Source organism: Narcine bancroftii, chromosome 10, assembly GCF_036971445.1.
Source record: "Narcine bancroftii isolate sNarBan1 chromosome 10, sNarBan1.hap1, whole genome shotgun sequence".
Taxonomy (NCBI): domain Eukaryota; kingdom Metazoa; phylum Chordata; class Chondrichthyes; order Torpediniformes; family Narcinidae; genus Narcine; species Narcine bancroftii.
In genome coordinates this window covers 92490075-92514364 of record NC_091478.1, presented here as the reverse complement: position 1 = coordinate 92514364, position 24290 = coordinate 92490075, and the positions used below count along the sequence as shown (strand labels likewise).

Genomic DNA, 24290 nt, shown 5'->3' with positions numbered 1-24290 from the left:
TGATACATAAAGAAATAAATGTTCGCAGATGGAGGTGAGGTTGGTGAAATCAGAGAAGCTAAAGATAGTATTCAAGAAAAAGAACAAGTGTTATTTTTGAATTCCCGAATTATCTTAAAATGCAAAATAATTTTGATATTTTAGTTATTTTATAATGAAAAAATAAATTCTAATTATATTCTGTAAGGAGATTACATTTAAATGAAGAGAATGGTAATTTAGAACTAATTTGTGTCAGATTTCCCCCACATGTCTTCCTCCATTGCTGTAACCACTCTCCCCCTAACCCTTTGCTGCCATTTCCAATTCCCCCAGAAAGCATTAGTTGTTGGAAACTGATCTTCCAATGAATACAGTTTCTGGTGGGACTCTTGGATATACTGCAATTGCATTATGGTTACTTGTCCAATTTAATATATCTAATTCGCTTGACCAAAATTTAATTTGATTTCTTCCGTCAAGTTAAAAGTCATCTGTAACTAATTTTGAGTGTGATTTTGCGCAGTGTATTCATTTTGTTTAGGTGGTCAGATTTTTTGCAAGTTATTTTTTAAATTGTCACATGGAGATGTAGAAATGTGTTTCTATTCAGCGGTACCAAGTTTAAAATATAGTAGCATCAGCTTATTCTTCAGTGCCCCTTAAATATGGTCCTTTAGCGTTTGCGCAACGCGAGCATGGAGAAGAATGACTACAGTTCTGCATTTAACTCCATTATCCCCTCAAAACTGATCAGCAAACTCTAAGACCTAGGAGTTAACACCCCACTGTGAAATTGGAGGGGATTTCCTCCCATCCAGACCTCAATCAATGAAGATTGGTAAGAACTTCTCCACAATCTCCATCAGTACAAGAGCAACAAAGCCTTGAAAATGAGACTGATTTATTGCTCTGGCTGTCGCGCTTACGTGGGCCCCAGGTGCTGACATCAGGGTCCCGCGTTATCGAAGTACTGGCCTGGGATTGGCCGGCATCCCTGCCAGAATTCCCCATCTTCCCACCATGTCACCTGGGACAAGAATCAGTGTCATCCCCCAGGTCTGTGCAGTCGGCCATTTTGCAGGCTGGACTGTGTCTCAGTGCGCAGGCCTCTACCTGACTCCCCCCCCCCCCCCCCCCGAACTGATGATCGGGCCATTGTCCGTGCCTTGGATGGTCTACCCTGCATTTTGGGGGAGGAGAGGAGACCGCTCGTTATAGTCCAGATATGCCAGTTTTAGGTGGTCAACGATAAAAGTATCCTCCTTACCATCGATGTTGAGGAATATGGTGGAAATGTTGTCCCTGATGACCCTGTAAGGCCCCTTTCTCACAATATGTACTGACAAATCTTTAAGTCCCTGGGGATATTATGTTTGGGTCACCACGGGACCAGGGACCCCAGTTTTCACTGCAAATTCTCAAGATTAACTCCAGGGTCTTCTAGGTATTTATTGGAGACCAGGAACTCCTCGGGAATGATCAAGGGCACACCATAGGCCACCATAGGACATAGGTCCATGTTGATGCCACTGCTCTCCCACAGCAGTGTTCCCTATAGATGTACTCGTAAGTGGGGAGGGCTTTGCCTGTGATGCACTGGGCTGTGTCCACTGCCTTTAGGAGGGCTTTATTTTCATGGGCATTGGTGTTTCCATACCAGACCGTGATGTAGCTGGTCAGCACACTTTCCATCACATCTCTGTAGAAATTCGCCAGTGTTTCCGACGTCATATCAAACCTCCAAAACTCCTGAGGAAGTAGAAGCACTGACAAACTTTCTTCATGATGCCATCCTCTGAGATAGTGACTCCCAAGAACTTAAATTTGCTCACCCTCTCCACTACTTTTCCTCAATGATCTTTGAATTGTAAACCTTTGGCTTTCCTTTCCTGAACTCAACAATCTGCTCTTTAGTTTTGGTGACATTAAGTGCAAGGTTGTTGTTGCATCATTTAGCCAAGTTTTCAGTCTCCATCCTGTATGCTGATTCATCCCCTTCCTTTATACAACCAACTACCATGGTACAGCCAGCAAATCTGTAGATGGTGTTATTGATGTACTGAGCCACATGGTCATAGGTGTAAAATGAGAACACAGTCCTGTGTTGCTCTTGTACTGATGGAGATTGTGGAGGAGAAGTTCTTACCAATCTTCACTGATTGAGGTCTGGATGGGAGGAAATCCCCTCCAATTTCACAGTGGGGTGTTAACTCCTAGGTTTTAGAGTTTGCTGATCAGTTTTGAGGGGATAATGGTGTTAAATGCAGAACTGTAGTCAATAAAGAGCATCCTGATCTTTGCTGCCCAGGTGTTCCAGGGCTTTGTGTAGAGTCAATGAGATGGCATCCACCATACATCTATTTCTATGATAGGCAGACTGGAATGTATCCATGTCATTGCTTAGACAGGACCTGGCATGCTTCAGCACCAACCTTTCAAAACACTTCATCACTGTTGATGTAAGTGCTACATCTGAGGTACATCACTCATTTCCAGAAGATGAATTTTAGATTGCATGCCTAAAGCAGTGGATATTAAGTCAGCCTCAAGCAGGAGAGAACAATGGGATGGAAGAGATGACTTTGAATTTCTGCTCAAGTCCACCAGAAGCAATATTTTTACAAATATATAAATGTTTCCATTTTGTGGGCACCTGTTGCTTAACCTTATTGGAGGCTGTATTTTATTTTTGTTTTAAAGCACAGTTTAGTGATTGGTCCATTAATAGAAAGGGTCAAAAAAAATCAAAACTCTCTTTAAATTTTGTGAGGAGTTGATTAACTGTGGCACTCAGAGTTGTCTAAGAAAACCTCCTCACCAATTATGGACTTTCCAGGCAATGCCACCAGACTGTTGTGTTTGAATGCCTCTCTTTTTGCATCTTGAAACCAATTACACTAAAGCACAGAAATTGGCCCTTTGGCCCAACTAGTCTGTGCCAAACTACTTTTCCACTGAGTCCTTTTGATCCAGAACATAGCCCTCTTTACCCCTCCCACCCATGTACCTATCTTATTGTTGAAATTGAACTCACCACTTCCACTGGCTGCTTGTTCTACACTCTTGCCACCTTCTGAGTGATGTTCCCCCTAATATTCCCCTTCAACCTTTCACCCTTAAATCATGACCTTTAATTCTTGTCTCACCTAACCTAAGTGGAAAAAGTCTGCTTGCATTTTCCCTATCTATGCCCCTCATAATTTTGTATACCTCTATCAAGTCTCCCCTCCAAATGCTACAGGGAATAAATCCCTAACCTATTAAACCTTTCCCTATAACTTAGATCTTCATGCCCCAGCAACATCTTTGTAAATTTTACATATACTCATTCCTTGGCAGTTCAGAGCTCATTCACTTAATCTAATACTAAAACTTCTATATTTGGAATGTCTGAAAAGATAACAAAATAAAGCCCAAGTATGCTAATTTTGTAAATACCATACGATGCCTGGATTTTCCACATTGTGCTTACTGCAGAGACAGACTAGCTCAATGAGAATTTGTTCCTTGTTTCCAATGATTTTCTGATCTGGCTTGTACACATATGGCGCAGATGAAAACATTACACAGTATTTCAAGAATAAGACATTCTTTTTAATTTATTCACAGAATAAATGCCAGCATTTGTTGTCCATTCCTATTTTACACAAAACTAAAAGTGCTAACTAAAAGCCTACCATCATCATAGGTTTGGATTTGAATTTAGGGCAGAATAGGTAAGTTTGACAACTTTCCTTCCTTTTTTAAATTTTTAAAAAATTTTTCACTGTGTGAACCATTACAACCAAAATATGTACAAACGTTTCTCATTAAATATACACAATGGCATTTTCCTCCTTTTCTCCCCCCTTCCCTCCTTTTCCCACCCCCCTCCAAAACCAATAAATATTCAACATATACAATACAATAAAACTATAAAACAATGTCGTCACACAAATGAAAAACAAACAAGAAAAATGTGTCATCTACTTTTACACACTAAATCAAATTGTTTTGTCTTCTTATCATTTTAGGGGATGGAGGTCCAAGGCAAGCTCTCTCTGTTATGTTCCATGTACGGTTCCCAAATTTGTTCAAACAGTGTGACTTTATTTTTTACATTATATATTATTTTTTCCAATTGAATACATTTATTCATTTCCATGTACCATTGCTATATTCTCAGGCTCTCTTCCATTTTCCAAGTTGAGATTATACATTTTTTTGCTACTGCTAAGGCTATCATAATGAATCTTTTTTGCCCTTTATCCAGTTTGAGGCCTAATTCTTTATTTTTTATGTTACTTAAAAGAAAGATCACTGGATTTTTTTGATATGTTGTTTTTTGTGATTTTATTTAATATCTGATTTAGTTCTTCCCAAAACATATTCACTTTTGTACATGCCCAAATTGCATGTACTGTTGTTCCCATTTAATTCTTACAGCGAAAACACCTATCTGATAATGTTGAATCCCATTCTTTTAATTTTTGAGGAGTGATATAAATACCCTGTGTAACCAATTATACTGTATCATGCGTAACCTTGTGTTTATTGTATTCTTCATAGTTCCAGAACGTAACTTTTGCCATGCTTCATTTTTTATCTTTATGTTTAAATCCTTTTCCCACTTTTGTTTAGGTTTATAGCTTATTTCATCATTTTCCTTACCTTGCAGTTTAATGTACATATTTGTTATAAATCTTTTAATTATCATTGTGTCTGTAATCACATAATCAAAGCTGCTTCCTTCTGGTAATCTCAATCTGTTTCCCAATTTATCCTTTAAATAAGCTTTCAGTTGATGATATGCAAACATTGTACCATGAGTTATTCCATATTTGTCCTTCAACTGTTCAAATGTTAATATATTATTTCCCAAAACATAATTTTCTATTCTTTTAATTCCTTTTCTCTCCCATTCTATAAAGGAAAGGTTATCTATTGTAAAAAGGATTAGTGGATTTTGCGTCAATAACAAATTTGGTATTTGGTAATTAATTTTTTTCCTTTTTATGTGGATCTTCTTCCATATATTAAGTAAATGATGCAATACTGGTGAGCTTTTATATTGCACCAGCTTTTCATCTCACTTATAAAGTATATGTTCTGGTACCTTCTCCCCTATTTTATCTAGTTCTATTTTAGTCCAGTCTGGTTTTTCTCTCGTCTGGTAAAAATCTGATAAATACCTGAAGTTTGGTAACTGCAAACCACCTTGGTTATACCTCTCTGTTAATTTATCTAACGCTACCCTCGGTTTCCCCCCTTTCCACAAGAATTTCCTTATTATTCTCTTTAGTTCATCAAAGAATTTCTCTGTTAAGGGAACTGGTAACATTTGAAATAAGTATTGTATCCTTGGGAACACATTCATTTTAATGCAGTTCTCCCTCTCTATCAATGTTAGTGGTAATTCTTTCCAATGTTCTAAGTCTTCCTGCATTTTCTTTATTAGTGGCTGATAATTTTTTGTACAAGTGGCTTAAGTTATTGTCTAACCTGATACCTAGATATCGGATTGCTTGTGTTTGCCATTTAAACAGTGATTCTTTTTTAAGTTCTGAATAATCCGCATTACTCATTGGCATCACTTCACTTTTATTTGCGTTGACCTTGTACCCTGATATTTGACAACTTTCCTTCTTGATGGGTTTTTACCACAATCCAGCAACTTCATGGGTTATACTACTGAGGCAAACTCTGATTTGAAAATATTTGAATTCAAGTTCCCCGACTTGGTGGGATTTGAATTATGCAAAAATGTGGCAGCCTGTTCAGTGATTTATGCAATGACTGATGCAATAATACACCACTGTAGTTTAATACAGATGCTGTTTAACAAGATGGCAGGGGATTCCTTATCACGGAGATTGAGCGATGCCACATGAAAAATGATGTTTGTAGGGCAGAAAGCCGAAGGTGGAGGCAAGGTCAAAAGGAAGTTATTCAGACTACAATTTAGCAGTGGGGCTGTATTTCTTGGTTATCTGGCTAATGGTGTATGCAAATGTAAAGAGGCAATGCTAAGTATTAGTAAGATATTAGTCATGACAGTTGTATGCATTATATCATTTTGGAGTTTAATTGTTGGAAGAATTAATAAGCGTTTTGGTATTGTACTACAGGAGAAAGTGGAAAATCTCTGAACTGGAGATTGGAATGTTGAATGGTGATACAATGTACTGATGCATTAGCTACAGCAAAGCAATAACAATAGGGCATGGATATAAAATAATCACAAAAATAAATGGAGATTTAAAAATAATTACATAAATGTTTTCCAGAGATCAAGTTGAATTCAATCTCAAAATCAAAGAGAAATTCATTGTTGCTTTAAGATATGTAGCATGCAAAACTTCAATCATCAAGGTTCAAGATTTATTTATTATCATGTAATAGAACAAAACATAATATTACATGAAATTGCCTTCTGCTTTCTGTAAAGCAGGAAAAGAGTTGCCTGGAGCCCCTTATAGTAGGAGAGAAAGAGAAGCAAAAGAGAGTCCCTTCAGAGTTCCCATGTATTCACCTCCAGCATTCCTGCACAGACGCCTGATCAATCCATCGGCAACCCAAGCTCCAGATAAAAGGCATTGACATGATCAGGAAGCCTTGAGTGCTTGAGGCCCTTTTCGCTCTCAGCACCCTCTCAAATCCTGACTCTGGGTCATATCCTCAAAATTTAGGGAAGTAGCTTTAGGACAGAGATGAGGAGGAACTGCTTTTCCCAGAGAGTGGTGAATCCTCTGCCCATTGAAGAAGTGGAGGCTACATCAGTAAATATATTTAAGACAAGGTTGATAGATTATTTACAGAGTAGGGAAATTAAGAGATATGGGTAAAAGGCAGGTAAGTGGAGATAAGCCTATCGACAGATCAGCCATGATCTTATCGAATGGCAGAGCAGATTCAACGGGCCAGATGGCCTCCTCCTGCTTCTATTTCTTATGTTCTTATGTTCCCATGAGCCATTCTCCAGCAGCCCTGACCCCATGCAGGTCCTCCAGCTGCAAGTCACTGGTAGTCTGTGTGGGTCCCTCAACCACTGAGCCCTTGCTGGTCCACCACCATAGTCACCATCCTGTAACGTCCTTCAGCCACTGAGTCTCTTGCTGGTCCATCACTGTGGTTACCATCCTGCATGTCGTCTCCTGTGCTTGTCATTCCCAATGTGGTGGGGAGGGGGGGAGTGAGTGTTTTCCTGTTTCTAGTGCTCTGCACTGGTCTGCGGCTCTGCTGGAGTCTGCCACCCTTCATGGCCTGCTGCTGAGCACAGGCATCACTATCTTGGGAATAGACCTCTGAGTTTGGAGGATTTTAAAATAAAACACTGTCATCTCTTTTAGCAGTACGTTCAAAGCCTGTACGGAACCATCGGCATTAGGGCCGAGCAGTTGAACCCTTTGGGGTTACACTGTGTCTTCATGCTCCACTCTCCCAGATCTGCCCCAGTGGAAGCACTGCCATTACTGTAGCTTAGGCAGCACTGCCAATTTTTTTGGTAAGCGAATGGATTGGAAATTCTACTGATTCACACCTGACTCACTGCCTGGATGCTATTTTCTGCTCTTAATTGACTGGATCCTTGTTTCCTTTGCACCCATTAAACTGACAAAGGAGACATTTGTACACTCCCTTTAAATTGACAGCAACCCAGTATCCTTACTTTATCCAAACACCTCTGAGTGTCATTTTCTGAACTCCCTTGAAACTCACTGGGGCCCAATTTTTTGTGCTTCCTTGCATTCTTTGTAGAATGTATTACACTGCTGTGTAATGCCAGGAAAAAGGCCTATCCCACAAAAGCCCTGAGCATTCCAGATTATCAGACTTTTACTGTTAGGGCAATTGTGAAGCAGCAGAATGGGTCTGATCATGCATCTCATTTTGGAGGATCAAAGTAACAGAATCCAAGGGGAATTTTTCCATGTTAAAATTCTAGGATCTTCAAGAAAAGCAATGTTACAACATCAGAATGACCCTTGGGCCTTAAGATGAAGTCTACATTATAATAAAGTGTTAAAAATATGTATAATGATACTTTCAGAGTGATGTGTTTATTCTCATTGCAATTATATTCCTCAGCATTCAGCTGATTATTTAATGTCTCACGAGTCCCTGAGTATGAGGCAAACGACAAGGCAGGCTACAAGGAGGGTTATAGGCTGAGGGAGGGAAGGGCTCGATTGATTAGGGAGTAGGTTCATAAAGGTCAGCACAACATTGCAGAACAAAGCGTCTGTGTGGTGCTAGACTGTTCTGTTTTATGTTCCTAAGCAGTAGAAGTAGTGTTACAATTCAAAGAGTAGGTTGTCTCATAGCTGGGTCATGTTCAAGTAGGTATGGGCTGTTAATATATGGTTACATACACCTTGTTCATCTTCTGATGGATCAGATTGTCTTGGTGAAATGTGCTGTTACCATATGAGGAATCTGATTCATGTGTCATGTCGTGGTAAGAAAGTGGCTAATGTTATGGTTGCCACATAGTGCCAGTAAAATGAACATGATTGTGCTGGTATGCAATTTCAATTATTGTACCTTTACCTCTGTGGATGTCAAAATGTCAGAGAACAGCATACAATTGGAAAAAGGAAGTGCTAACATTATGGATCTTGTGAACCAAATGTCCTGTACACCTGACCCTCCCAAGCTGAAAAATCTGATAGAACAATCTTGGAGAAATTCAACATATCTGTGAGTTCAGGGAGATAAACCAGTGCCAAATGGTCAGTTCAGTGGAATGTCCATGGCCAGAAGCAGCTGTTAAAGCAGGCATGAGGATAAAATGGAAACCTTGCTACCATAACTAACTCCACTAATTCTATTTTGATGCCTGACCATGTTAACTGCATGAAAGTGAGTGCGATTAGAAAGAAATGGTAAGCTCATTGTCAAGGACTCGCATGTAAAGAGGTGCTTCACAAAAGATTGGGAAATGCAGCTTCTAGTGAATTTGAACAGATAAGCCAGCATGTTTCACAATCTCAAAGTACCAAAGTAATGATGATGTTGAGAGTTTATTGTCATGTACATTGCACAACATGCATGTGCACTGAAATTCTTACTTGCTTCGACTGAACAGATACTTTGTAAAATAAAAAGCAACTACGTATTAAATGGTTGATGAAATAAAAAAGACAATAAATGATCACAAATAGATTATAAATATTCACAGTTATACTCATGCAAAAACAAAAGTGACTTAGCAATATTGATGACAGGCCTTTTGTGGGGTCGGAGCAGATGGTGATTCATGTAAGAAGGAGAGGTTCAGGAGCCTCCTAATTGTTGGAAAGAAATTGAAGGTAGCAGGGAGAAGATGCAATGGCCACAGTGATGCAAGTCCTTTATGATGTTGCCTGTCTTCTTGAGGCCATGCCTCACATTGGTGCACTTGATCCGGCTATGTTTGCTATCCTCTCCAGCCTTCTGGGTTTCTTGGGCAGTTGAATTCCTGAACCAACCTGTTGGGGGACTTTCCACAGTTCACATGTAGAAATTTGATAGAGTATTTGATGACATGCCAAATCTCTCCAGACTACTTGGAAAGTAGAGGCTTACAAAGAATAAAGTGCTTTAACACACAAGAATTATTTGACATATCACCAGGCTTACTCAGGTACACATAGCTGGCAATTTTGAAAGGGCAGCATAATACTTGAATTAGTTAAGATATAAAATTGATCAGGATATCAATAAACTATGCTTATCTTTATCTAAAGCTATAGCATCTTTCATATATTGAGCAAAGAAAATTTTTGATTGACATTTCTTCTGTAATATGTAGCTCTACCAGTACAGCACCCAGCCTCATTGTGGTCAGTTTCTGGAATGGAGCTAAAATAAATAATTGACCAAATAATCACTTTGGTTTTAGTGGAGCTGAAATGTTGCCCAAGATACTGATAGACTTGCCTGTCCTTCGTTGGAAAAAGTGCTCTAATTTCTTTCTGAGCAAGTGTAGTGTTCCACAAAATGAGTGCTTTGTCTATTCTTGGACTCATCGATGTTGAGGAAGCCACGTTGAGAGCACGAAATGAGGTAGAGGAGAGGCATGTGAATCTGACCTGGAAAGACTGTTTGGGTCCAACTGGAAGGATTGTGATGTACAGACAAGTATTACACTAATACCTTTGCTGGGAAATAAGAGGGTTGGTGGATGTGGATGAGCAAAGCAGTGAGTTATAGTGAGAGTCGTCTCTGCAGGATGAGGAGGGGGAGTTATGTGTGATGATGGGATACCATTCTGGTGTGAACCATGTGTGCGCTAATTTAAAGAATTTTGTCAGAAAACTGCTTACCTTTTGTACCTTTAACAAGAAGATGCAAAATTGCTTCTGGGTTCTCTAACAAATGGAAGAATCCAGATGGGCTCAATCACATTTAAGTGTGTGTTTTTATTGTTCAGTAGTGCATATATGGCCAGATATTGGATCCCAGTTTGCTGATTTTTCCAAATGCAATGGGATCGATATGAACCATTTGATGCACCATCAATAAAAAGTTATGTAAAACTGATAGGCTCTTATTCACAATAAAATGGAGGTCCATGCTGGTCAACAGTCCTGAACTGGGGAGGGGATTGTGGACAGTCTCCTTTATTCAGGAGTCTGTGGGAGGAGCCACAGGTACAGTCAGCCAATGGGTGTGAAATATACAAACAGTGGTTTACCACACCATTAAATAACTAAATGGCAGGCACAATTTTTAAAATACCTATATATGGAATTAATCCTGCAGAGTATGTTGGATGTGGAAGTTCTTCCTGTGGTTAGAGCTTCTGCTGATGACATTTCGACGGCATTTGTTTCACGTCCAATGTCCTCTCTTTGTTTTGTACACAGTAAACACCAAGGAGGAGATTTTGGAACATGATATTCTGCTGCCCCATTTTTAGCAACAATCCCAGGACCATGTTTTATTTGCCATATATGCTCCAATCACTATTTAAAAGGGCCACATGCAACTTCCAGAGATTGGGACTTAGGGCATCCTTCATAATCCTGCCTTTGAACAGGAATTATTGCCATTCTACATCCTCAATCTAGTTAGTAGTTGACAACATGTTAGCCAGTGCCACTTTCATAATAAATTTGCATATTGTTGATACGTGTTGATTTAACCTTTTGAAGAATTGTCTGCATGGACAGATGTACAAAAGCAAGTGTTATCCGATTTTCCATTTGCTTCTTAACTAGTAATGAGGCCATAATTTCAAGTAATAGCCACACTGATGCATACAACATAATGGAAAATTTGGTCAGCATGCTGAATATAATTTGTTGCATACTAAAAGAACAAAAACCGTGCAAACTTTGCAAGAGGGCAGGAGGACAAGAAAGAGACTTCAAAAAGAATACACAACAGTTTCAGCTGATGTCAAAGGAAAAGGCCATTGGAGTAACATGGAGAAGTAGGGTCACAGCTGAAGGGTCATAGTGTAGCCAAAACATCACTCAAGTTATTGACCTCATTTGTCAAGCCACAAACAAATAAAAAGATTATCAAAATTGAAATAACTGCTGACACTATAAATTTGAAATTAAATCCTCAAATGCTGTAAATTCTCTGCAGCAGCCATTTTCAATGGGGGGGGGCTATGCTCACCCCTCCCACCCCCACTCCCACGGGCCAAAGCACATTGAAGTAAAAGCCTTGTGTGACATAAATAATTTTTTTTATGTAATTGGTAGGAGAGAAGGCAAGGGGACCCAAAATCTTTGAGCAGAGTCCTCAGGGAGCCATAGCCAATAAAAAGGTGGAGAATGGCTGCTCCAAAGGACAGATGGGAATCAGAGTTGAGATGTGTCTTCCTGTGGATGTTGCTTCAGCTGTTGAGTTCTTCGAGCAATTTTTGTTTTTGTGTCTAATATCACGACTGCATCTTTCATCAAAACCTTAACATTAAAATGTATTAATATGCAAGCAGTTCCATATAAAAGAACTATAATCTCTGATCTTATCTTAGTATTTAGATTTCCCAAAGTACAATCATAGCCTTTCTCACCAAACACGACTGCAGGCATAAAAAAACTTCAATCTTTATAATAACTTCTTTGTCACAATTCTAACATCTTGTAATGTGGTTGTAAAAATAACATTGCAGACCTGTGTAAAATGCAATCTTCTTTGCACATAGTGATTTTGTTTTTGAAATTTTGGGACATTATCTTGCTATTAGCAATAACTTTGCAAAAAGATGATATTCAGAATAAGCTGAACTCAAATGCCCATAATGTCATTATATCTGAGGATGCACATAATTGGCTGCCTTTAATTGGCATGCATTGATTAGCTGTGTATTTGTTCAAATCACCTGCTCATTCACCATGGATGGCAATTGTTTTAATAATGAATATTTAAGGTATTCCATGCTATTGTCAAAGTCTGTGCTGCCAACAATCTAGGAATAAAGCTTTAATGTTCAATGCCTCAACATTACAAAATAGTTTAGGTGAAATTAATTGAAGCATCATTCATGGAACTGAGTTGCAGGGAAAGATTAAACAGGCTCAGAATTTATTCCCTAGACTGTAGAAGAATGAGGGAAGATTTGATAGAGGTTTCAAAGTTATGAAGGGTATAGATTGAATAAATGCAAGTACTTTTTCCACTGTGGTTAGGTGAGATACAAACCAGAAGACATGGATTAAGGGTGAAAGGGGATAAGTTTAGGGGTTACATTAGGGAGAATTTCTTCACACGGAGTGGTGGGAGTATGGAATGAGCTGCCAACTGAAGTTGTGAAGGCAGGCTCAATTGTAACATTTAAGAAACAAATGTGGACATGTACTCGGTATGGAGGGATATGGACTGGGCAGAATAATAGTTCCGCACAGACCAGAAAGGCCAAAGGGCATGTTTTCAGTGTTGTAATGTTCTACGGTTCTTTGAATTGAGGAAGGAAAAAGGGCCATGAGATCTGGCAGGATTCTTGATGGTTTGTAACAATCAACAGTGAAATGTAAGTCACTGTGATTTCTGATCAGTGTTGAAAGTGCATGTGCTTTATTTTAAAAAATGCACCCATGTGGGTGAAGCAAACACACAAAACCAAAAGACTGTACAACAGGCTTTATTCGATGTAAACTTCCACAGAGCTAGCTGTGAGATTGGGCTGCTGTAAACTCTGAGAGTGACTTCAAAGGGCCGGCTCAGGCTTATATCCCGGAGGGTGATTGACACCTGACTGGGTGGGGCTTGGTCTATTCAGGTCGGCTGATTGACAGCCGGCCAGGTGTTGTCTTGCCCCCAGGCTCTTCTGCAGGTACAGAGGTTGCCCCCTGCAGTAGGCCAGTGGTGGACCACCACAACCCACCAGTTTAACATTCTACTTGGGTGACTGGACATCTACATTTATGCAAAAAGCAGACTCTGGAAAGATGGAACAGTGTGTGATTCTCTATGTAAGCTGTTCGTGAAGTGCTCTGAGCTTTTGCAGAGAAGCCTGTTAAGGGAATGTAGAGCACGTCGAAAGATCCAAAGACTTGTTGATCCAAACCAAAGCTTTTATGAACTAAAAGACTGGAGCATATCACAAGTAGGTCGACCAGTCCAGAATGACCTGGTCTGGCTAGGAGCAATCCTTTAAGACCTGCCAGTAGGTGTGGCTACACTCTCAGCCAATCACAGTCATCCTACATATACACATTGGTGATAGCATCTGTACTATCACAGGAAACGATCTTGCTTTTCAAATTCAACTCAATATATTCTTTAAACTCCAAAAGTGAAATGAAAGCAAATAAAAGAAAATACACACTTTACTACTTTTTCCCCTCCAAACCTTGTATGGAACTATTAATGAGATGGTACCCTAACAATGGGTACATCCAGGCTTCAAAAGACTGGTTTCTCTGTGCTGACTAACTGGTAAGCACTCACCCATAGCTGTTCCCCCACAAGAGCAGGCTTTATCCTGCCCTATCATTCCAATAAATGGAATAATATCTTTAATGAAGTGAAAATACGCTGACCAACAGTGTCCAAATCACATGGGAAGTCATCCAAAGTTCATTCAATGGAACAAAGCTTTAAAATTCACTGCTTGTCCTCTCAACTTCTGAAATGATACTTCATAAGCAAAATAATTGTATTTCAGATGATAGTCAGAGCAATGTTGAAAATATAATGGGCTTACAATTTCTCACAACTGCTGATGTGTATCTATTTAAGTGCCAAGCACTTTGGAACCACTTATGCCCAAACAACTCACACATCAACAAATACATAATGTTTGGTATGATAATGCACCACCTTTAGGCTCCTCATGTGTCTCACTTTTTCATTTTGAGAACACATTTACTGAAAGAAAAATAAAAGAACAGAACACCAAGGAGTAGATTTTGCCATTTATTTCTGTATTCCTTTATTTTGCTGTTATAATACCGCTTCCATCTGTGCTCAAAGCCATTTTTAAACAAATAATTTATTTTCTGACCTGGACCAGTCCCTGCCCTTCCCGTGACACTTAACACACCTCTTAAACTAATGATAAATTAGCTGATATTTGTAGTACAGCAAGTCACAAAGTTTATAGTCCAATTTTTATAAATTGTGTCAATTTATAAAAGGGCATAGATTTTAAATTTTTTTAAATGTTCACAGCACGGCACTTGCCACTTGGAACCTGATTCTTGGCATACAGAGAAAGAAAAAAGTTCTCCAGGTATCAGAATATTTTAAGCAGATGATGTTGGTGGGCCAGAACAAACTCAACCATAAAACTATTAAAAGAATTTGATATACAGCAAGTTGATGGGCCCTGCTTTGTGTATCCAAGCTGCCATGTTGTTTTAGGCCCAAGCATTCAAATCTATTCAAAATTATTGCTAATGAAACAATTTAAACCTTAAAAAATTAAAACATTTAAAAAACTCATCCCAAGGCATTTATATACAAAAAAACAATGCAATCAATTTAAAAGCATTAAAGATTGGGCTTCTGTTTCCAGCACCTGTTCTAATATGGAACTCAGTGGCAGAATGTAAGAACAGATCCAATAGCAGGAATCTGCCAGCAACAATTGAGTATAAGAAGTGGGATGTCATATTACAACTGTACAAACACGACTACACTTGGAGTATTGTGTGCAGTTTTGGTCAACCAGCTGCAGGAGCGATTTTGTTCAGTTTGAAGGGCTTGAGTTACAAGGAGACGCTGTATATTTAAAGAGAGATCTCTTTGAGATATACATACGAAAAGTTGTATTTCCCTGGAGCACGAAAGGCTGAGGGCTAACCTAAGAGGGCATAGATTTTAAATTTTTTTAAATGTTCACAGCACGGTAACAGGCCTTTTTGGCCCACAAGCCTGTGCCACCCAATTATGCCCGACTGACCTACAACCTCTAGTACTTTTTGAAGGGTGATAGGAAACTGGAGCACCTGGATGAAACCCATGCATACATAGGAAGAATGCGCAATCTCCTTACATCAGCGCAGGATTCGAACCCCATTCTCAATTGCTGGTATTGTAATAGCATTGTGCTAATGGCTATGTTCACCTTTAAGGTGAATGGTCATAGTCTTTATCCCACAGTCGGGAGGTCAGAAACTGGAGAACATAGATTTAAGGTGAGAGAGGAAAGGTGACCTGAAGGACAACTTTTTCACACAGGGGATGGTAGGTATTTGGAAAGAATTGCCAGGGAAGCAGGAGAGGTGAGTCCAAAAACAAAGTTTAAAAGACATTCAGTCTGCTACGTGGATAGGAAAGATTTGGAGGCAAACAGGACGAGCTGAGGTAGACAACTTTGTTGGCATGGATGAATTGGGCCAAAGGGCCTGTTTCCACGCTGTATAACACTAATTCCTGAACTATGTGGACATGATGGGCAGTTAAAATTGGGCCAGAGTTTCTTCTTACTACTTTAGTTCGATGCAGCCACATTAATGAACATAGAGAAGTGAGATATGTTTGAAGCCTAAAGGGCTGTCCTTTTGGAGTTCTGAATCCATGAAACGTTGATATCCCTCCCACCCCACATCACTACCACAAGGCACAAGGTCCCCACAGGAAGTGCATTTGAAAGCTTGTTAATGAGACCAGCATTTGTAAAATATTTCAATTAAACTTCAATTAATTAATTCTATAATTAATAGCTCACCAAATTGGTGAACCATAACTGTCTTCTCTTGTGAAAAAGATAACAATCCCTTGTGATAACTAAATGAAGTGTTTCTGGTTCAGAGAATATCAAAATGAAGAATGAGGGGAAAAAAATTAATGATTGTTAAAATTTACGTACACAAAATTTAACTGATAACTTCTATCATTAAAATAAAATGCATATTTCCTGGGCAGTGAGGGTTAAAGAGCGATTTTGCACATTTTTTTGTGTTTACCTCAAAGAGTTGTATTGAAGTTATAAGCAAAATTTTGCTTTGGTATGTTTGTAATGATATTCTAAATTAGATCCGTAGCAGTATTAAATAAAACTGACAAACTCTTTAAAAAAAAGAGATAGTTTTTGAAAGCTTTGAAAAATATTTCACTGTTTATATAGAGGAAGTCCCAATGATCCAATTATGACTAATTACAACGCCATTACGGTACTAATACTATCTGATGGTGCAATTCTTCATATTTTAATGTGATTGTTAAAATAAAGTGTGATATTATCCTGTAAATACTTGTGATTTCTTCTTTGGCTTGGCTTCGCGGACGAAGATTTATGGAGGGGGTAAAAAGTCCACGTCAGCTGCAGGCTCGTTTGTGGCTGACAAGTCCGATGCGGGACAGGCAGACACGGTTGCAGCGGTTGCAGGGGAAAATTGGTTGGTTGGGGTCGGGTGTTGGGTTTTTCCTCCTTTGCCTTTTGTCAGTGAGGTGGGCTCTGCGGTCTTCTTCAAAGGAGGTTGCTGCCCGCCAAACTGTGAGGCGCCAAGATGCACGGTTTGAGGCGTTATCAGCCCACTGGCGGTGGTCAATGTGGCAGGCACCAAGAGATTTCTTTAGGCAGTCCTTGTACCTTTTCTTTGGTGCACCTCTGTCACGGTGGCCAGTGGAGAGCTCGCCATATAACACGATCTTGGGAAGGCGATGGTCCTCCATTCTGGAGACGTGACCCATCCAGCGCAGCTGGATCTTCAGCAGCGTGGACTCGATGCTGTCGACCTCTGCCATCTCGAGTACTTCGACGTTAGGGATGAAAGCGCTCCAATGGATGTTGAGGATGGAGCGGAGACAACGCTGGTGGAAGCGTTCTAGGAGCCGTAGGTGGTGCCGGTAGAGGACCCATGATTCGGAGCCGAACAGGAGTGTGGGTATGACAACGGCTCTGTATACGCTTATCTTTGTGAGGTTTTTCAGTTGGTTGTTTTTCCAGACTCTTTTGTGTAGTCTTCCAAAGGCGCTATTTGCCTTGGCGAGTCTGTTGTCTATCTCATTGTCGATCCTTGCATCTGATGAAATGGTGCAGCCGAGATAGGTAAACTGGTTGACCGTTTTGAGTTTTGTGTGCCCGATGGAGATGTGGGGGGGCTGGTAGTCATGGTGGGGAGCTGGCTGATGGAGGACCTCAGTTTTCTTCAGGCTGACTTCCAGGCCAAACATTTTGGCAGTTTCCGCAAAGCAGGACGTCAAGCGCTGAAGAACTGGCTCTGAATGGGCAACTAAAGCGGCATCGTCTGCAAAGAGTAGTTCACAGACAAGTTTCTCTTGTGTCTTGGTGTGAGCTTGCAGGCGCCTCAGATTGAAGAGACTGCCATCCGTGCGGTACCGGATGTAAACAGCGTCTTCATTGTTGGGGTCTTTCATGGCTTGGTTCAGCATCATGCTGAAGAAGATTGAAAAGAGGGTTGGTGCGAGAACACAGCCTTGCTTCACGCCATTGTTAATTGTGATAAACTGAATATCCACACATCATCAGTCTCTTTAGTTTTGGTTTGCTTTAGATGTTCTCCTAAATTTAGTGTTAAATTTCAATCCTATATATATAATCTGAAGATTTTATATTCTTTAAAAACTAATGAGTGAAGCCCGATATAAATTGTTAAGATCCTTTCTTTTACTAAGAAGTAATTATGCTGAAAAACAAATGTTATACAATCTCATCAACCTAAATTTTTTTATCCTCATGGTTAAGATAAATAATTTGACAAAAAAGAAAAAAGGATAATTGTAACTTAACAATCCTAAAATTGAAGTCAAATTGGTGTATGTTATTCCACAAACTCCCTTATTTAGGTTCAATGTAATGCCCATTAACAAATGGCTACAGCATATTGTACTTAAGAGAATGCTTAGATACTGAAATATAGCACACTTTCTAAATTATTTCAGCATATAATTCTGTTGGGAAAAAACCCCCACAGAATTCTGGATCTTCCTCTGCAACCTGACCTTCAGTGTATCCAAAATAGGCATTCTGTCATGATAGAACAATTCTCAACAACTTTCACATAATCCTGAATGACAATCCTGTACCTGTTCCTTTGACCTCTTTTGCTAGACTCTTAGATTTTGTGGAGTCCAGCCAGCATCTTTTGCAGCTCTTTGCATTTATCCAATCAAACTACTCCTGCATTATGTCATTCTAATCTCCTCTTCCCTGCACTGTTTGTAACTCTTGCCATATCCAAGTCATTCCCTATCAAAACACTGAGCAGCATAAACAAACTCTCACCATGGGACTGACAACTTACAGATGTTCCTGGAAGTTTAGTCGTATGTATTCCTAACCACATGGCATCTTACCTTTTTTGAAGAGCTGATTATATAATTGGGTCCACCGTGGTGGTATGTTTTTGCTTGTGGTTGTAGACTGCTTTTGTTTGTTTATAACTAAGAATCAAGAAACCATCTCTCAGCAGGGCAAAGGGAAATTGGCAATGAGAAAGAGAATCCAAGGGCAGAGAACAGAGACCCCACCCCACCATTTCTGTTTCCTTCAAACTATACTGAATCCAAATCAGGTGATATCACTGAGAAAAATGACCAGAATTTAAAAATAATCAACAGGAGGAGTAAATCCAAATGTTGGAATCTCAAAATAATTTTTAAAAAATTGAAAGTTTATTGTAGAATTAATACATTCCTGTCAGAGTGTGGCCATATTGCTCTCTGTAGGATAGTAACCTTTTTAATAGTCATCTTTCTCTGGATAGTCAAATTTTGTGTGTTGCATGGATAACATTATGAATGAGTGGCTGAAGATCTTGAAACTATTGGCATGGTTGGGATTATCATATAATGGACCATTTCTTACTTCTGAAATTTGCATGAGGTTTTCAAAGACCAAAACCTTGTAGCCTATCTAGCAATATTTAAACTATTCACTTTATCTTTATATCTTTTACATCTGCATCACTGCCTCACCCCTTCAATGAAGTCATTCATTCATGGACTCATGACTTCCTGCCTTCCAACTTGTGTATATATTCATCTCCATATATTCTACACCTCTCAACAACTGGATCAACTTTGTTTGTATCTGCATTATCCCATCCTTCAGCAGCAAAAACATATTTATCTATTCATTCTTAATCTTGGTCTTACCTTGCCTTTTATTTTCATGACTCAGAATACCATCAACTGTCTCCTATTTGTTGCTTCGATATCTTTCTACAAGTATTAAGTAAAAAAAAACTACACACATTATTCTAATGAAAGCACAAAAATGCTGGAGGAGCTCATCAGGTTACACAGCATCCAGAGAGGGTAAAGATATTATAACCAACATTTCAGGCCGGAGCCTTTCTTCAAGGTATGAATTCGGGGCTCCAGTTTGAAATGTTGGTTATATATCTTTACCCCTATGGATGCTGCATGACCTGTTGAGTTCCTCCAATATTTTGTGCTTTTACTACAATCACAGCATTTGCTGACTTTCATGTTTCACATATTATTTGAGCTAAATTTTAACAAGGTTTTACATTGGCCTCCTGTTACCACTCAATTTGGCTTTGCCTAATAAGAAACAGTAAGAGTGGTTAAATAGGAGAGGGAGATCTTCTTCTTTGGCCTCCATTGGTCATCGTCGACCATGGGTACTGAGCCTCTGGTAGTCACTGTGGAGCGGCCTCTCCAGGGCACAAGCCAGGGCTGAGTTGATATGGAGATCTCTCTGTTGCCTGTGCAATAGGACCTCACCTCTCTGTGCTAATGATAGGTCCAAAGGAACGTTGAAGGTTGATACAGTTTGGTGCCAGCAGCATTGCAGGAGTTGCCAAGCAATCAACCACCTTCGGGATTCAGAGTTTTTCCCTCGGGCTTTACTCCCAAAGCTTTTCCCATAAGCGGGTCTAGCCACTAGGCATGAGAGGTTTGAAATCAGAATTCCTGCTCCTAGATGAGTTATCATCCATGGTAAATGAGCCCCATCTGCCCAGAGCAACTGGTTTCAAGGTGCCAGTGGCCCTCCTTTGCCTCTTCTCCAGTCAGTGAAAACAGCTCCACCAAGCATAAGAACTATGCCACATGTGAAGGCCAGGAGTTGAACTTGGTTGTCAGAGGCTGTTTGAGTCGCACACCATGAAGGGCATTGGTGCAGCAGTGAGAGCTCATCCCCCACTACCACCCTTTGGCTATGACAACCTTTAGAAGATCACAGCTTAATCTTACATTCTGCTGAATGAAAAATTGGAGCAGAAGCCCAAACCAATTTAAATTGAAGTAAAATTTAGGAATTAAAATATGAAAGGTTTCAACAACAAACGTTTAATGCAGAAGTTTTCCTTTATGCAAAGGAAAGGAACACACTCGATACAGCTGCACATAATCAAGGTTGGATTAGATAGGATTAATTAAGAGAACCTGTTTTCATTAGTAACTAGTTTAAGGACTAAAGATTGAAAGTAATGAGCAAAAGATTCAAAAGGACTGTGACAGGGAAAGATATTCTGAAATTAATGATGATTCTAGAATTCATTTGTTTGAAGAATTTTTGACATGGAGGCTTTCAAAAAGAAATTGGATAGGAAAATAAATATTATGCAGGTAAAGGGTGAAAAATGGGATTTGCTTTGCTCAGAGATGGCACAGATTTCATTAGCTGAGGGCCTCTCTCTATGCAGTTACTATTTTTCTGTTCTTTTCCATTTTCTTCTCTTTTCTCAATTGGCTTTCAATCCAGTAATCACACATGACTCTATTCAAGAATGTCATGAACTAAACTGGCATGATTTAATGTATTTTCCAGATTGCTCTTGAGTGAACAAAACTAAAACTTTAATATGTTTGTGATCTATTTTAACAAATTTTATTACATTTGCATTTTAAAATGTATGATTTCTTAATACACATTAATCATGTGGTAATTTTTGTAGAGATTAAAGTCATTTTGTATTATTTATATAGGTTTGCACACTAACTCTATCATCCATCTTATAAATCTGTCATTAATCAGTGTTAATCATCACCAGTTCCTGCCTTGCCTTTCAATGGGTTCAAATTCCAATCAGAAAATTAATATTATTTTAATTAATTATATTCCAGGCTCAATGCAAAAAAAAATTGTTCTCAACTGGACTTCAAAGAGCACAAACTACAAGGAGCGCCACCCCATGGTGTAAAATCATCAGTGCTTCAAATTGTGATCAGACACTGCTTCTTCATGCCTGCATTGGATCTTGTTGGAAGGTATTGTCACTTTAATTAACATTCATCATTCACACGTTACTTCACTTAATGTTTAAAAGTACTAACTGGGTTCCTCAAATGAGATGAAACAAATAAACTCCTTGTTTCTATAATACCTTTCTTATATTGTTCAAACATTTTACTAATAAGAGTTTAATGTTTTTGGTAGAAAATGTGGTTGTGTTTCGTCCGAGGTACGTGATGAATGACTAAATATGTTTCGTGGATGATGCCAATTGTGGAATCAATTTTGGTGACCTATCAATATGAGGATGGATATCCCATTTTTTTTGGAACAGTGGCAATGGCATCTCTTGTGTTCACTTAAGATTGTCTGTTTAATATCTTGATTCATTCTTGTGTGTTTGCATCCATTTCATAGCGACTTGTATTTTTTAAAAACTTTTTTCCACAACTTGAGTAACAATACAATGCTCTTCATTTGAATATTTTCACCACTTAACTTTCTCCTTAGAAATGCCTTCTATATTAAAATTTAAACTAAAAGTGTGTTTTCTTACCATAAATAAAATTCAGCATGAAAACTGATGACAGAAAACTTTAGGCTCAAGAAACATTGTGAGGAACTGGTCCATTTAACAGGGTAATTTTAATTAATTTCTGCAAAGTATTGTAAAAAAAAAAATTAAACATTAGCAATCTTTCAAATTATCCTGAAAAATCAATCCTGTGTGACACCTATTACTTCTAAGGAAACTGTAGCATACATTTTATTTAAATAATTTTAAAATATTTTAATTTGATTGTGGAAATACTCTTTGTTTTGCAGTGTCTCTTGGCTTCAAAAACTCGTGGGTTTGAGTTCAACACTCTTCCCCCAGAGGAGTGCCCTCTACTGTAAGGGCGCAACAATTACACTGCAGAATTTCTGCGCTGTAATTTTATTAATTTGTTGTGGAGTTGGGAAAGGAATAGTTGAAAGATTCAGATATGTTATTTTTGTCATTGTAGGTAGGTATCAATTTGAATGCAACCACATATTTAATTGTTGCAACCGTGCCTGCCTGTCCCGCATCGGACTTGTCAGCCACAAACGAACCTGCAGCTGACGTGGACATTACCCCTCCATTAATCTTTGTCCATGAAGCCAGGCCAAAGAAAAAGTGGGGATCTGGTTAAGAGAGCAGGTATAGGCCACAAGGAGGAAATTAGGTATTGAGAGGTATAAAAATGCAGGAAAAAATAAACTTGAGGGAAATCAGGAGGGTGAAAATTGAGAATGAGGTTGCTTTAGCAGTCAGGGTGAAGGAAAATCCTGAGGGACAAGATCCTCTTGAAGATCAGAATGGTCAGCTCTGAATGGAGTCAGATGAAATGGAGGAGATCTGGCTTGGGTTTTTGGCATCTGTATTTACTCTGGAAACTGGCACGGAATCTAGGAAATTGGGCAAATAAGCAGTGAGCAAATAGAACCTACCATATCCAGATTAAAGAGGAGGAAGTGCTTGCTGTCTTAAAGTGAATAAAGGTGGATAAATCCCCAAGGCCTAGCATTGAGGGATGTTGGTGCAGAAATTGCAGGGTCCTTGGCAGATATGTTTAAATGTCCTTAGCCACCGGTGAGGTGCCACAGGATTGGAGGGTAGCTCATTATTCTGTTGCTTTAAAAAGGTTCAAAAATAATTCAGGAAATTATAGGCCGGTGAGCCTGATGTCAGTAGTAGATAAGTTATCGGAAAATGTTCTAAGAGATCGGATATAAGAGTATTTGGATAGTCAGGGACTGATTAGGGATGGTCATCATGGCTTTTTCCATAGTAGTTTGCTTTTTACAAGTAGAAAGTTTTTAAAGAGGTTACTAGTAAACTATGAAGGAAAGGCAGTGGATATTGTCCACAGACTTTAGAAAGGCCTTTGACAAGGTCCCACATGGAGGGTTAGTCAGGAAGGTTCAGTTGCTTGGTATTCATGGTGAGGTAGTAAACTAGATTCAACATTGAATTTATGGGAGAAGCCAGAGAGTAGTAGTGGATGATTGCTTCTCAGATTGGAGGCCTGTGATTAGTGGTGTGCCTTAGGAATCAGTGCTGTCATCTATATCAATGATCTGGATGATAATGTGTTAATTTGGATCTGCAAGTTTCCAGATGACACACAGATTGGAGGTGGAGTGGTCAGGGAGGAAGGCTTTCAAAGGGATCTAGACCAGCTGGAAAAGTGGGCTGCAAAAGAGCAGATGGAATTCAACAAAGACAAGTGTGAGGTGTTGCATTTTTGGAAGGACACACCAAGGTAGGACATACAAGGTAAACAGTATGGCACAGAGGAGTGTGATAGAACACTGTGATCTCGGAATACAATTCCCTGAAAATGGCTTCACAGTTAGGGAGCATTGTAAAGAGAGCTTTTGTCACATTACCCTTCATAAATCAAAATACTTAGTTTACAGGTGGCGTGTTGTAAAGTTGTAAGAGGTCAAATTTGCAGTTTGTGTGCAGTTTTAGGTTTGGTCACCTAACTACAGGGAAGATATCAATAAAGTTGAGAGTTCAGAAAAGATTTATTAGGATTATGCTATGACTTGACGAACAGAGTTTGTGGGTGTACAGGGAGTTTAGTAGTGGACTGAGCACACAGCCTTGTTTACTTGTGTTGGATGATAGTGGATGAAATGCTGCAGCCAATCCTCACTGGCTTCTGGGATAGTAAGTCATGGATCCAATTGCAGAGAGGGGTGCTGAGACCAAGGATGTGTAGCTTGAGGGGTATGATTTTTTTTG

The 24290-nt window shown here is 39.2% G+C and overlaps 1 long non-coding RNA gene across 1 annotated transcript in view; it reads left to right on the top strand.

The window, feature by feature from the left end:
* LOC138744948 (uncharacterized) overlaps nucleotides 1-24290 on the top strand; it is a 149677-nt gene that overhangs the window by 4574 nt on the left and 120813 nt on the right. Inside the window, exon 3 of the long non-coding RNA XR_011345892.1 lies at nucleotides 21406-21549. This is a non-coding gene — a long non-coding RNA (uncharacterized lncRNA). The remainder of the gene's footprint in view (nucleotides 1-21405; nucleotides 21550-24290) is intronic.